Genomic DNA, 17,217 nt, shown 5'->3' on the forward strand with positions numbered 1-17,217 from the left:
AATTAAAGTTTAGTCAATTGTTACTTTTCAACTGGTCTAATATTGGCCATACATATGGTTTTGCCTTCTTTCTGCATTCTTTCCTGAAGAAGATGGTACTGAATCACTGTCAAAGCCCCACCCTCGTGAGTCATTGAAATTGCTTGATGATGGAGAGAAACTATTGGTGTCACCACCAGCTGGCCAGTGGGGAAGTGGCTTTTGTAAAGAAAGGGGAGAAGTGAACTGTGGTTGCTTTCAAGGGAAACAAATTGCCCTTGACCGATTATTATCATATTAAGTAGATACTTGCTTCGGAATGGCCTCTTGCACCCATTTGGGAGGTAAAGTTACCGGAGATCATTTACCATCGGTAGCACACGTGAGTGCTTGCTGGATGTTGTTGTTTTCCAAATTATCATTGTTTCAATCATTTTTCTTATCTTTCCCATTCTTCTTTGGTTTGATGGGGTGAAGAATTTGTTGAACAGAAAATACTTGTTTTTTGGTAAATTGATTTTTTGTACTAGTGTTTTGTAGAGCTCTTGTGAAGTATGAAACAATATATCAATAACTGTTCAAATGTTGAATAGTTCATGATTTGAAGGCATAGACATTTTTCATAAACATATGAAATGTTCAAATTGCATGTAGTTTCTAGGGGGACCGTGATACCGAGAAGCTCGCCAAAAATTTACATGCTTATCAGGGCACCTGAAGGAATATAGTTGCTCCAAATTAGTGTTGCAATGAACAAGTTGGAATCTAGACGAAAATTTTGCATTATATTTAGAGTACATGACATTTTTCCACACCCAAGGTTGTGTGAATCGGCAAGTGTACACCCTGGTTTCATAATCCAGATTCCCCTTAAATGTAATAGAAAATGTTTAATCTAACAGTTAAAAGGGTTTGAAAATTGTCATTTCAAAGATGAAAAAAATTAGAATGACTCTTTACTTCTTAAATTCACCCCACCAGAAAATTTTAAAAAATAAACCCTCACTCCAAAATTCACCCAATCGGCGATTGAAGACATTTGACCTGTTTCTGGTACAATCGACTCTCCTGATACTACATGACAAAAACCCGTCAACCTTTCACATCAAAACCCCATACCGCCTCGCTTATTGAACCCCCTCCAAATCGTCGCCGTCGCTTTTAGGTCAATCGGCTTCATCCAAATTTAGTGGTCCCACATCGGGAAACCACCCCAAGACCACAATAGCTCGTTGGCTTCCCCCAAACAAAGCCCCCAACCTCGCTAGACGCAATGTCTGTCGACGTCATGCCTCTCCCTTAGGTTTTCGCGTTTTTCACCTTTCCAGCAAATTCCTGGCACTCACGAGGTGCAATAGATGAGTGGAAAAGTTAAGGGTTTGGTGAGGAGATAAGGGGAGATGTTGATGATGGTGTCAGGGAGGTCCAATGGTGTCGGAATTAGGCCTGGGATTTGGCCTTGGCCGGGATCTCCTCTAGGGGTATTGAGAGAACTTTGAGATGTGGGGGCTTATTTGAGAGAAAAGTAACATAGATTAATGTTAGGTGGTAGAAATCTGTAATGTAGGGAAAGTCAGGTTGTGGTTGTGGAGAACTGCCAATTCGCCAAACCTTGGGGGGGGGAAAATGTTATTTATCTATATATTTATAAGCAACTGTACAACTTACGGTAATTGATGCCAGTCCTCAATATGTAAGTGATAAAACTCTCGAGGCTCCCCCTTACATTCTTGATGGTTGGTATGAACTATGAAACTTTGGCTCCAACGTAGTACGTATCAAACTCTTCAGGCTCAAGCCAGTAACTACAAATTCAAACAAATAGGGGAGAGTGGAGGTGATTTTTAGGCAATCGTTTTACTGAGGGCATGGGCTTTGAGGATGACCGATTACTATGGTCCAGGTTTTTATTTATTTAACAATGTAGTCTGGCGGTTGCGAAATTCAAACGCATATTCGTCCTTTAATATGTCCATTTTTATTGAAAACGGAGGTCGTTTGGCAATGATAGAGAAACTGGCAAAAGCTAAGTGCCACTTAAGAATAAGATAGTATATTCCTGATGAATGCACAAGATAAATAGCTATGCCCAGTTTGCACCATAATCTTCATTCCCTATTACTGAAAAAGGTGGCAAAAGAAAACAGAAATATGAAAAAGTCAAGAAGAAAATGTAGTCCCTAGAGTTGTTATAAGTCCCAATTATTTTATTTTATTTCTTCACGATCACGGCTGATACAAAGAAGGTTGGCAAGGCAAATAAAAAAAAATCAGCAAGTCACAGCCAGCTGCATGGAAATGAAAAAAAAAGACAAGTTAACACCATAGCATCTTAGCAATAACCGTCCAGGAACTTCATGACAAGCAAGTCTGACCAGTTGATGACCAAAACGACACACCTCTAAAGATTACCAATAGGTTCTTGTAGATCCAACAGTTAAAAACAATCATGAAATAGCCAGGACTAAATAAGGGAAAGCATGGACCAAGTTCGCTATAGCATGTATACCAAACCAGAACATTTTTGAAGCTAATAATTTGTATCTTGAAACCATCAACAATTTTCGCTTCCTCTTCAATTTATGAAATCAGAGCTTTGCAGTGTGTCACGTTATGAGAGCTCCCCTCAAGTACCCAATTTAGAGGTGAGCCAAGCACAAACCTATCCATCTCTTCAGGGCTTGTGTAGGGCCAAGCTGATCAGTCAAGTAAGGAAAAAGGCATCAGATTTTACAATAATTAAGGTATCAAAACAAACAAGAAAGACGTCGTCCTGGGGTACATACCCATTGTAGATTTGAATGTCAATCCCGAAACCCATTTGATTCAAGGATATGAGGACTTTTCACAAATTTATATTGAATCCACGTCTCACCTGCAACCAACCATGCCAAATCAATGTTGTTAAGACCGGCAATTGTCACCATAAACTACACATGGCCAGTGCTGAAACTAGGGCAAATCGTCAATTAGGGTTGAAGACGAGACCATGAAAATGGTGATTGAACATCTAGAGCACCGGATGCAAACCATTGACTCATTGCTTGACAAAGCAAATAAAGGAAGAAGATATATAAAGTAGTAAAAATCAGTTCTTGTTTCTTCCATTACAAAAACCAATGGGGAATGTATTATGAAATAATAAGTTGCGCTGCTTTTATGTGACGTATTGTAAAAAAAAAAACATGCAGATGGCATTATTGATGCTGAATACACATTGCATCCCTACGGGAAGCTCTAATAGCTGAAATTTATGAGAGGTTTTTGTCAATGAAACAAGAATCATGAATAAAACTACACAAAGACATTAACTAGCCAAGGGACTATCTAAAATGATATGCAAAATGAGAGGATGTATATGGCCACAAATAGGATTAGCTTTGACCGCATTAAAGATTTTAGCCTCCCCCCCCCCAATGACCATATATTGACACGGGCATAACATATTCCAATAAGCAAGGCCCCCCAGCAACAAAAAAGAAGATAAATAATGAAAAGTGGTGAATGGTAAGGTTTATGATCATCTAAGTTATATTCTACTAATAACACAATGTGTTATCATAGAAAAAAGAAAGTATACCCTAAAGCCAAGGATATAACATAAAACCCTTTCAATGAATATAAATTTTTCACGACAAAAAAAAACCAGCAGTGTTCCTATGTGGAGATAGTTAGGACGGACCTTTTGCCATGGACAAGCAAAGGGGCAAGATGAAGCCCGTCTGCGCTTCCTTATCCCTCTTAATTTGCTATTCAAAGTCCTGGAAAAGCAATTAAATTAGGCACCATAAGCAAATGGAAATATTCTAGCAAGTATCAAGTTGAGGTAAAATATGAAGACAACTTGAACAAGGAAGCCAGCAATTAGTCCCACAACTGAACTAAGTTGGCAGGGTATGGTATTGCCCTGTGTATATTTTCCTGAGCGAAGCAGCGTTGCAGAGTATAGTGACGTTGGCTGACCCTACTGAAGCCTCCAATACAAGTTACAGCGATGAGGAAAAATTATGATAATATTAGAACTAGAAACAAGGCAAAGTTGCATTTCAAATGAAATTAGGAGTAATTAGTACATTGCTTGGGTTGGAATTAATCCATTGTTTCCCCCGTTGCTTTTTGAAAAAGAAGTCACCTCTAAGGGTACATTCATATGAAAAAACCTGGTGGAACCACTATTAGTGATATAAGGAGAAAATAGGATCCATTACACAAAAGCAATGCAAAATACTTGTATACATGCAAAAACAAAGCCTCTTAGTTGAACTTAATCCGTGCGACACAATGCAAGGTGCTATGCCCATTGAATCATCAAAAGCTATTAGTTATGAGTAATTTGGAAGCAGAATCCATAAATTAACTCGACGTAACCGATTATGATATTAAGTTTGCATGAATGTATAAAAGAACAAGCCTTGGAATTACAGATTGGAAAACATATGTGTGGAATTGTGCTCCTATAAATGACACGACTGACACGAATGCCTGTCTATGTTACAAAAGTCTCGGCTCAGAACAGCTTAGAGGATATGCTCGCACTCTGTATTAGATAGCTAAGATAAAATATGCAATTTAAACTGATATTTGGCATCTTGAAGAAGGTAAACATTTAAGCAGCTGTGGCAGGATATTAATTTTCTCATTCACTCTGTTGGTGCCTAACAAAAGTCACACTGATATCAGTCAAAAGTGCCTAAAAAACAAAGTGTACTACGCTGTCAAGCCAATACTGCCTCAAAGATATTTTTATACCACCTGATCTCAGTTTCCACCCACGATAAGGCTGAATGAGAGCTCTCCATGTGTCAAGGCAACCCAAGTGTAATTTCTAAGACTCTCTTAGCGAGAGTGTTGGTGTCGAAATCACGCATCAACAAACTCAACAATCAAAATGCTTGAAAACATCCAACGAAAAACATCTAAAAGAATAACTTTCCAAACTGATGAAGCATTGCCAAATGGATAGCATCATCAAATACCAAACGATCTGAAAGAAGAAACTTACTGTCAGCAGGCTCAGGTGAAACAAAAATTGGCACAGCAGGCTGCAGCAATCTAAACCATCTAGATCATCGGCCCATCTTCGAAAGATCTCCCACATCAAACCTGATTTAATCACATAAGCGTTTCAGGTAAAAAGTAATTAAGGTCTCAAAACAGAAGATTATGTTGAAGCAAATTTTCATTCTAACACTCCAAAACTGAATCTCATTTCAAAGATGGTAACAAAGATGAGAGAGTGGAGGTTGGTATAGTTTATATTGTAATTATTTTTTTCTTTCATTTTTCAAGGTGCCTAGGGAAATATTTGTACAACTTTTGATAGACAGCAACATGGCGTATTATGTGATTTTTATTTAAAAGAATAATTACAAATAAGGGCAACTATTTACAGCAGTGGATGGAAGCCACAACTACTAGTCATTGTTGGAGTAGGGGCAGTAGGGCCAAATTCCATTTAATCTGAATCATCCACGTTACAGTCACAACAAGTACGAACTTCTCAAGGAAACAGAACACCTCTTCCAAATAGAAAGTGAAAAAGGATAGTTTAGTAATCAAGTTGCTCCCAAAAGAATGGATTGCGATTCACTCTTACATTGTTTTTGGGGGGAAGAGAAGAGTCTCCAAAAGAGCTGTGACCAGCTGCAAATAGGATCAAAGATAAATGAAGTACTACCATTTCATATACAGATAGATTAACCTATATAATTTCAGACACTGCAACCTACATTTGTTTTGCTAAAAGTTTGCCAAGCGAGCATGCATAACTAAAACCAATAATTGATCTTAAACAATATAACAGAATTACTGGAGAGAAGCCAAAAAAAAACAAGCAATGAAAATTAGACAATACCTCGAACCATTGTCACCAAGACCATGAAGCCAACCACAGTAGTTGGGTGTACCTTTGGGCCTGATTCACCTTGGTCCTTCCAAACTCAAGAGCTCTTCTAAACAGTTTACCCCCTTAAAAGGTGTTTGAATAAAATTCATTAATAAAAAAATGCTGAAGATTATAAAAGAACTTTCATAGTAACCCATCACTTTGCCAAACAGTAAAACGAGGAGCAAAAAAAAAACTAACCGGAAAAACTCATGGAAGGGCCAGTAAGCTCATGTAACCCTCAAAAATTATCAGTAAGAAGAGATCGAATCCTGAAATAGATTAGGACCAAGATAATAATTACCCTGAAGTAAATGAAGTTAATTCAATGTAGCACTCTTATCAATTTGACGATGTTCCACAACAACATATCATAAATGAGCTAATAGAAAAGGTTTGTATTCAACATTGGTAATATCAAAAATGAAACCAAAATTATAGATAAAACAACCCCAAAAAATATAGAACCATAATTAGACCCAAAAAAAGGGGGCAGTAATCTAATTAATAGACGACAATAACCATATAATTAACAAAAGGCAACTCAAGAAAGATTTATGTTGAAACAGAGGATAACAAATGGAAATATTTTGTAATGAGAATCAAAATTAGAGGAAAATAGGTTTAGGGTTAAAGAGATACCTCGAAGGGTAGGTTCGATATGATAACTCCAAGAAAGACGAGCTGTCTGGGCTTTGATCTAGCCGGTTCCCCAAACTTTCTGGTCTGATAATACTTGTCTTCTTCTGTTGTTTTGTTTGTCGTTTTACGGATGTTACTAATATTTATGTCTGATTATTGTCGAACGTTGACGTTGATCAATGCGTATAAAGTTGTTCATAATCGTTTATTTATAAAAAAATAAATTTCATATTTATTTATGTCCAGTCCATATCACTCATTGATATCATTGACAAATCAATAAGATATTTTTGCTAAAAAGTAACGGAAAAAAGGTAATTTAATTAGTTATATTTATTATCAAATGTTGTGGGAAAGGTAATATTTAAAATATAAACTCTCTTATCTCAGCTATGTAAACACTAATGTAAGAAAAATTTAAAAAAATAATGAGAAAATACTGTGTTGTGTGTGAATTTTTCCACAAGCTAGGGTATTGCGAGGATGTAGCTCGACCCAAATCAGTCCGACTTAACCTGTTGTCTCGACTAACATAAGTTCGTCAACATATAACTCGATCCAACACAAGTTAGTCACGAACAACTCGAATACTCATTCAAATCAATTTTCAGATAACTTCAAATCTCGATATTGCGGGAATAACTAGATCAACAACAATCTTGGCGCAATTACAGTCCAATTGCCGAGAATCCTCGGAATGTAGTTCAGACACTTGTAATATTTTTATTATTTTTCGCTCTTTCCTTTGTACAAAGCTTGTAGATAAACCCCCAAAAGATGAAAAAGGGGTTTACGACCCTATCCCACCCAAATATCATTGTAAGCGCTCACAGCAAATATGAAACACAGTGGACGTAGGCTCAAGATTTTTTACCTGGCGAATACACCTGTAAAATTGTTCATGCATTTACTTTATGCATTCAATATTGTCTATCGCGATTATCCATAATACGTGACAATCCAGTCTGATCCTGCCAAGGTTCGATTGGAATTCTTGGTTGATACAGACTTTGTATTAACAACTTCACTAAATAAAGATGGATAATTTAGTAATTATAACATTAGAATAAAAAAAAAAAAGTGAAGTATGGTATATCAATTTTCAAAAGAGAAGATATGATGTCAAGTCAAGATGGAAAGAGTCTTCCATCCCAATTTGTTTTATAAGCTACTTACAAAAGAGGGTTAACATTTAAAGAAGTAAGAAAATTAAATTAAATTCAAACAATTTTTAATAAGTAATGATATTATTAAATTTAAAATTTATAATTATCATTATCATTTTGAAAACAAAAAAGGTTACATTTTAATTGGTAGTTAGGAACCCAAAATTGATTAGATGTGGTGTAATTTTGTTTTGGACTAAAGAATATATGGAAAACTGGAGCTTTCAGTTTGTGGTGTTTCTGATAGAGTATTTACATAAGAACAAGGATGGGGAAAGAGTTGACTTTAATGCGTGGTCCAGTAAATAGAAATATCCCTCTCAAATCCAAGTAAAGTACTCAATAAGCCAATATTATTAGGACTATTGGGTTGTTGGATAATCATTTTGTACACATCTTCCTGCACTGTCACTACCTTTGTTTGCCAACTGTTCCATAGTATGATGCTGCATAGCAAGAAAAGCTCGATTAATCTTCTCAACGTTCTATTACTTGATTTGGTGAAAATGCTGCTTTGTGTTATATTTTTGGGGGTAAGCTTTCCTTTTTCACTCTTCCCATTCAGTTTGTTTTCTATGGTCCCAGTGAGCAACTCTAGAGTTACTGTACAGGGAAATGAAATCAATAATTTTTTACAGGAAAGCTATTTAGATTTGTTTTAACCAATATAGGATTGGACAAAGTGACATGAGAATCGATTCAAAGATCTGGTATTCTATAATCTTCATATTTCCATAACTTTTGTCAGGAAAATAATATGTAAAATATCGATGGAAACCTCAAAAAGAAAATTAACAGATTACCAAAAAGAGAACCAAAGTCAAGCAACATCTTAAAGCTACCTTCCGGAAGGACTGACATGGCGTAAGAGCATGTTGATGTAGTGGGAAGAGTTGTATCAACTTCAGGTGGACAATCATGCAAGCTTTTTCCTGCCATGGTCACCACAATCAGGTTGATCTTCTTCAGCAATGATAACAAATCCAACAATAAACATTTCGGTCTCCGTGTGGCTCATCTACTGTTACCACGCCCTTCGAGATTTTCCACTACCCGAGCCATACTAGGACTCAGGGCTAGCCACTATCCGTAGGCAACAAAAAGCCGACTAACTCAATCTCTTTCAATGCCTCTCATCAATTTCAGTCCAATTTCAATCTAGTCTATTGGCAACAAAACTCCATAAGAAACTTCCTTCTTTTATTTTCTACTTCCCAATTGTTCGGAAAGTATTCCATTCCTTTAGGACTTGTCAATTGCCTTGTTCAATCAGGCAAACCATTTCTTCGCCCTCCTTATCATTCTAAAGAACCATCCCATAACTCAAGAATATCAGATTTTCCGAAATTCCACGCTCAACAGCCATACGCTGGGGCTAAAAACCTCTTGTGCCCGGACGTTAGTATACCAACTCTGCTTTCATATTCGCATTAACGTGATAGAAAAGTCTGCACGATTGCTCGATAATTTCATCGCTAAGTATGTTTTCTGGCTTGACGTCAAGATTGTAATATCTGACTGCAATCATGATGAAGCTAAGGAAAGTGCCTTGGCCAAGCAATGGCAACTCTTACCTTAAATTACCACGACAAGCAACCCCCTCGGAATTCCCACCACTTCTTCTTCCAGGGAAGAATCCAATTATCAAGTGAACCATTTCAGGAATGAACTCATAACCAAGGTGCGAGGCCCTCCAGGTAACATACAGAAACCAAGAAGGCGTACCCGATTTACCATGGTTGCACACTAGCAAGGCTGAAACTTCTGATTTGATTCTTTTTAGCCGGCGGTGTTCTCGCCGCGATAATCTCACAGAACAGGCAGTACCATCATTTAGTATGCCTTGGAAAACAGAAGCGGATTGCTCCTTGCCTAAAAACGATGGGAAATTGTCGGTGGATTCTTCAAGTTCCTTGAATCTGTACTTTATGGGAACGCATGCAACTCTTCGAAGGAAGCAATTATTCTATCCGAAGCTCTCGCATGCTGAGTCAGTTGTGCTCCACAACTTTTTCTGCGAATCGTACGCCTTTGCATTAGTAAATAGGCGAAAAACAAAAAGGATCACTGCGATATCTTTGCCCTGCCAATTAGGAAGAAAACTTTGGAAGTTTGAGTGAGACACGAGCAAAATGATAACTAAGATGAGGGCCACGACTGTTGAAGCAGCAATTATGTTAGTTCTTGTCCTCATTAGAGCTAATTCTAAAGATTCTCTTAGTGTATTAATTGTTCTCTGACTGTCCAGGAGAAAAACCAATGTTGACTGTTTGCTTTCCTACAGAAAAGTAAGGTGTATCCATTTTTATGTTATTTACTATCAATAAGGCAAATATTTTCTTCTATAAATCGTCAACTGTGAAGTTGGGGGTGAGTTCAATTGAATTTGAAACATCTAAAAGAAACACCAAGAACTGTTCACCTAATCTTCCTGTGTTCATTTATTTCAAAGGGTAAGCCGTCCTTTAACAGGATCTTCTTCATAAAACTATAAAATTCTCGATTTTTTTTTTAAAGCTCTGAAATGTCAATAGTGTATGATTATATTTTATTGGAGGAAAGTAAGTCTCCCAACGAGTAAAGGACCCAGCCAATGTCTTAAACTGCACGTCGTTCTTAACATATAGGACGCTTTTCACATAACCATTACCTAAGTGAAAGAAAATGTTAGACCTATGCGTCTTGTCATGTTTTTGTGTTGTCTTCCGGACCGGGGGCCGATTGGCTACCACATACAGTATGATGATGAAAGCAAACGGGAAAAAAACACAAATCTTATTGGGGGAAATACAAGAAATGTACAGATTTTTTACTTCTTGTCTTTCAAGATTTAAAGTATAATATATATATATATGTTAAGGGTCATGATAAATAAACTATAGTGCTCGACAAAATATATCTCAAATCATCGCCATAATCAAAGGTTTTTACCACTCCTATGAGTTTATACTTACTATTGAATCATTCAGAATCTTTTATTTTTATAGAACCAAGTCAAGACACGACCTCATAGAGATTATCAAACCTCTATCTTCTAACATGGTTGACGCCCTTCAAAAACAATTCGCACTTGTTTGTTATTACAACAATATACATAAGGGTAAATAAGGCATAAGATCGGTGAAAATGAAAGATAAATTTTTTTTTTTCCCCCCCAAAAGAATCAGAAGAAGTCACTATCATGAATATACATCATAAAAAGCATAGGCCAAAAAACCGACCCGTCGAAGATTCTAGATCCAGGAGAATGATTCAGAACAGTCATTATCTTTACTTCTGTAATGTCTCCGTGTTTAAAAGACTCTTTTACCTGAGGTTGGTGTTTAATTCGAAGAATTGATACATTTCAAAGCTTAGTGCTGGTAATAGTTCCTTTTAGACATTCGCAGCAAGGTTTTAATATTTCAGTTGGAAGAGGGATAAATGAAGTGTTTGGTTAAGGAATGCCCATTAACAGGCATTGACCTGATATGCCATTTGCAGGGCTTTAGTTTTTTTTTTTAATACATTGACCAAATTGTGAGACAAGGACTAAACAAGGTTTCGGGATATTCTTAAGACTTCTTCAATCCAATTGCCTTAATAAAAAATGGAAAAACAGCATGTGATTAAATAATAATACATTGATACCAGTTGGCTAAATTAAATGCAGACAGAATAGCAACATAATGCTACTCTAAATTCAACACTAAACTGAATATTTAGTCAATATTAGGACGTTGAGTTTTGTTTGTTTTGGATAGAATTTGAAAATAGTTTGGGAGTTGAGTTAGAGTGATTATTACGAGGTAAAATTAAAAATTCACAAATATGCATGATTACCAGTCGATCCTCCTCCAATGAATCTTCAGTGAAGCAGCTTGGTTTCATCCTCTTAATGGCGACATCAGATCCCCTCCATTTTCCATGGAAAACAGTTCCAAATGTACCCGATCCAAGTTCTTTTATATATTCAAGATCAGAATTTTTTATAGTCTGCAGAACAGTACAGAATTACAAGCTGTCTTCATATTCCATTTAAATGATAAAAAGAGACAAATCAGACATGTTTGACAGGCTACCTGCAGCTCTCCAGCAGTTAAATGAGCGAAGAACGGTGTCAGGTGACTAGAGATTGCACCAATTATCTTTGGAGATTTATAGCTCAATTTGGTGTCACCCTAAGAAAAAAAAAAAAGCAATTAGTCAATCAAGCCAATGAGAACCGCATCCAACTATCAATCAATGAAACTAGTGAGCACATAATATTGCCTCATTTGGCTCAAATCATCATATATCTTTAAGTAATACCTTTCCTTCGGGGCATAAACCAGGATCCTTCTGAACTTCTTCTCCATGCACAGCAACTCTTCTTGCTTTAGCTGCATTCTGCGAAGAAGAACTAGATCTGAACCTGTTTGATTCATCAACTACAAGGCCTGCACTGGATAGTCCTTCATCCACAGGATCTAAAGGCTTTGGTTCAGACTTCAACAAGGCATCAGAGACAACACTGCCAGAAACAGAAGAATTCTGGGGAGTATCAATTCCTTTGGATGATGACAATGAGAGGTTATACAAAAGATCCATAGAAGATGCAATTCCGCCCTGCAAATTTTTAGTGCCATTTGTCAAGTTGCGTCCTAGTGCTGCTTCATTTCTTTGGTTCATTTCATTTGAAGGACCAGAGATATTAGCATTCTCCAGTGAGCCAACCAGGAGTTTTTCAGTCTCAAGATCACTACAATTGGATGCATAATTGGTGGACATTCGATGAAAATTCACATGGAGAGTGTCATATAGAGCTTCATTCTTCTCAAACTCAGAGCCAGTCAATAGATCTTCCCGAGGTTCCATCACCCTTACACATGATGATGGAATCTTAACAGCATCAGATGACAGGAAAGATTGATTAACCAGACCATTGCAGAAATCATGGTAGGCTAAATGACTCTCCTCCGTATTTGAATTTCCATACTGTAAAATTGCATGCGCATCCTGCTCTCTAAAAGTCGCCTTCCCATATTGGATACCAAAAGGGAAGATGCCTTTGTTTAAGCAAGAAGCCATCATGCTCGCCCCACCCTCCAATGCATGCTCTGCGAAACCTGGCCACAGCTTCAACAAACTGGGATCATATAATCCCATAGACTGCTGTTGCTCTGAGATGTTTGAATACGGCTTGATCCCAAGATAACATGTCCCCACCGTGCTATCAAGTCTAACACCTCTATGGTTTCCTGCCTCAACAAAATTGTTCCTATGATTTCTCATATAATAAGGATGAATTCGATGATTTCTATAATCATACACACCAAACCTATGGTTTGGAATTCCATTCTGACAAGAACCTGAAACCCTGTCACCAAAATAGGAAGATTTCCCAGGATAGTTACTCCCAACGTGCTGATTGTTGCAATTTGATGGCAAGTGAGTTTTCACTGAACAACAATTCACAGCCCAAGGCATAATGTTTTCCCTATTGAAATTACTGGTTAAGACCTGCCCCTTACTGTTAAAATGCTTACCATCAAAACCATTACGCACAGAAACCACACCACAATCATACAATTCCTTTGACGGCAGTGAAGACTGACCTGTATTCCCAGTTTTACCCCCGCCCCCATTACACAAACCTGAACTAGACCGCCCCACTAAAGGTTCCATTGGACCATTTGTTTCCACTCGCAGATTTCCATCCCTCGGATTCAATGGATGCAAACGGTCATTTCCCATTCCATTAAACAAGAAAATTTTCTCTCCATAAGGATCCCTTTGTATAGTTGAAAACTTTGGTTGGGGTCCTAAATGCGAATCCATAAATTGATGCTCATAATCCCCTTTAGTTTGTTTTGCTAATAAGCGTTGTTTCAAAACCATTTTTCTTAACAAATCTTCGTTACCTCCTTTCTCAATCCTACTATTATTACCACATTCAATTTCACTACATACAAAAACCCAAAGCCTCCCATGCTTACCGCACAGTTCCAGTTTATCATACTCATCAACCATGCACTTGACGTCATCGTCCGACGCGATCAACACCACAGGCATCTCGTCGTCAGCCTCATTGTCTTTACGCGAACGGCCGGTCAAAGGAAGCTGGTACCTGAGAGTGAAGGAGCGAATGTTGGGGCATATATCTGAAATCTTTAAACGGAGTTTGGAGAAAGAAATGTTTCGGTCAAGAGAGACTATACGCGCCTCTCCGCCAATGTAGCGGAGCTTATTGGAAAGCGGTCTGATGTGGAATTCGCCATTGAAGCTACAAACTAGCTTCAGTTTGGAGGTGGGTTTCTTGCGGATACGAGAGAGAGAGTGTTCTTTCATGGCAGAGATGGTGTGTGCGTTTGTGTGCGTACTTCTTGCTTATTATATATGTGTGTGAGGCGGTTTGAAGTTTGGGTTTTGTTTTTAACTTAATTACGTTGTTGCCATGATCTCAGGTGTGTTTTCTGTTGGGAATTTGAAGTGTATTTTTACTTAATTACCCTTCAACTTGCTTTTAAATTACCGCTTTTTTGTCTTGTCGTTTTGTTTATAAATTTCATATTTATTGCTTGTATTCGTCTAAATAATAGTTGTTTGTCGTTTGTACCAACCTAAAGAAGCTGCAATCAATAAATTATTTTGCTTCTTTACACTTGCTGCTGTAGATATGATACGAGCTTAAGAATTAATATGCAAAATCTGGTCTAAGCATGCTTTTGATAATATATATATATATATATATATATATAACATAAGATTATAGTCCCATTAAACGTATTAGACTATGATCTTAAATTAATAAGAAGAAGAATTGAGAAATTGACGTTGAAAAGAAAAATAATTCAACAATGAGACTAATGTATGAGATCAAACATTAGTTTGGAAACGGAGTAACGATTTGTCAAATCCAACAGTTTCTAATTTTATTGCATATAAATACATAAACAGGGAGAAAATTCCAAAGCTTCGTGTCTATTTCTATATCTAATTTGTCTTTGTACACTGCATCATTGATCATACCATGTTATTCCAAAGCTTTCTATATTTAATTGTTTTAATTTGATTTTTTAATTGGTCCAATTATACCCTTCAATAATTCAAATTGGATCAAAATATTCTTCAATCTTTTGATCAATTGTTCTGATAAGAATATAAATTAACATAAGGATCAAGAAATGTTAAAGTTACATTGGCGCACAATAGCATGCCAGCTGCATAGTATCTTATACTGTACATCACGTTTAGCATATTCTCTAAATCTGCACACGTGGATCCTTGAGATTTGACGTGGCCATTTGGGCATAGAATTGATTGATCCACGGCCACAAGTTAGGTGTTGGTCAGAGTCAGAATGATTTAATTGCCTACGTGGAGCATTGAGAATACACGTAGCGTTTTAGGCCTTTCGGTTAAGTGATCCACAGCCACAAGTGAGCTTTTGGTCAGAATGGCAGTCCCTCGAGATGACTGCCACGTAACGACATAAAGGGTACGTAGTGAAAATGTGGGTCCATTTTAATGACTTTTTTTAACACGTGGAAATTACTTTTGGGCATTTGTTGGACAAGTTTTGGTCAGATTCTGTGTCAATCCTAGTAATGCAACAAGTAGGTCCAGTGTTGGCCATAAGCCCACATCGAATAATTATCATTTGGGATGACTTCACGACTAATCAGGAGAAACCAAAAGTTAGATTATTATTCTACATATCGATCTAATAATATAAAGTCGAAATAATTTAAGGTAAAGATAAGTTTTAAGAATAGAGATTCTTGATGTACTCTTTCATAAAAGGTTGAGCATTAAATACAATTGGGAATTGAATGTCGGTAAAAAAGGAGTAAAGAGTATGAATAATGCAAAATGGACATGACATGGTTAGGTGATGATCTTGAAAGGTGGCCAATGATATTAGTTGCCACATATATGATATGCATACAATAATCCAATGTTTCAATGAAAAATTGACGGACATGATTATAAAGGTTAGGCAGTATATGTTCCAATAATGTTACAAAAACGAGTTGGATATGTGATGAATCAATCATTTGTATGGTTAAAATAACGTTATATCATTGGATATCTCAAATGATCAAAAAGTTAATAATAATCATCACAAATATGTAATTTAGTTAAGGTGTGTACAAACAGGATATCTTAATCATAAAAAAAAAAAAAAAAAAAAAAATTTGAATAAAGGCAACAGTTGAGCTGGGACACTATAGTATGGCTCAAGCAAAGTCAATAAGATTCACTAGGCCTACAATATATGTATACTTATATTAAGATTTAAATAAAGAAGTTGTATTGGCATCAAAAAGTGCTAAACGTAGAAAATATCGTCACCCATTCATTTACAAGAATTTTCAACATCTCACATTAATTTAGATTAATTAATTTCAGTGGAGTAATGGTACATTGTATCTGTATCGTTCAACTGATTATCAGATTATGACAATAAAATAAAATAATAATTGCATGATTCTCATACCTTAGAACACCTTTATTTATGGAATCTACCGAAATCACAAGGTGAGTGGCGGCCTAACACGGAAATCACACAATTTTGATGGCGATGGCTTATCTTTCACGTTCAAGCTTTACTTGACTTCAACTAATCAACTCCATCCACATCACATGATTTTGCACTTGATAATGCTGCATTCATGGCTTCTCCTCTACTTCAGGATGTGGAATCGTGGAAAAATATGAGAGCCGTTGGAAATTTGCATACGCCTACTTTAATTTATTTGTTACTGGAATCTTCTGTTTAAAGAATGAACAACTCAATCTCCTATGGTCATAATGTCTCCAGCACTGCGTACAGCACAGTGTTACCAACAACTTAAAAGACAGATTGTTGCATCTATGACAAAGAGAACACAGATATCAATGAGTAATTACAAGAGAAAATGTTATATATATATATATATATATATATATATTACTCTCCATTTGTTAGTTTTATTTGCTCGCACATATTAAAAACGAAACAATGCACCTTACAAGAAGAAAGAGGGTCTATATATTTTGACTACATTGTTAGAAGAACTGATTAAAAATCATTCCTGGAATCTGGTAATGGTTGTTGTATGGTAGTAAGAATTCCAAAATCCATGATTTTGGTACAATAGGAAACATGGTGAATAAATAGAAACAATGCCAGACAATCTGATGCTTTCTGCATTGAAGTCATGACTCTTTAATCCTTTTAAAATATATGAGTGCAATATTTCTAATTATTGTCCAAGACTTTCACCTATCTATCTATGTGGAGAGATCTTTGGGTAAAATGTTCAGGACTGATACCTCTTTATGAATGGGATTTGATAAAGAAGAGTCTTCAGGTTAGCGGGATCTGGGATACACTGAACCGCTACCTGGCACCCCGTGTATCCAATACCAATACAGTGCAGTGGATCCTCCACGACCAACAATGACAGATGTAGTTAGTGTGTATGCTTGACAGAAACATGACAAATTGAGAAATCTCAAATGGTATCCGGCTCTGTCAATCACATAACAGTTTCAAATGTACAAATGGGAAAAAATCTAAGATTTCAACCAATAACTATA

This window comes from Pistacia vera, unplaced genomic scaffold (genome assembly GCF_008641045.1).
Source record: "Pistacia vera cultivar Batoury unplaced genomic scaffold, PisVer_v2 Contig327, whole genome shotgun sequence".
Classification (NCBI taxonomy): domain Eukaryota; kingdom Viridiplantae; phylum Streptophyta; class Magnoliopsida; order Sapindales; family Anacardiaceae; genus Pistacia; species Pistacia vera.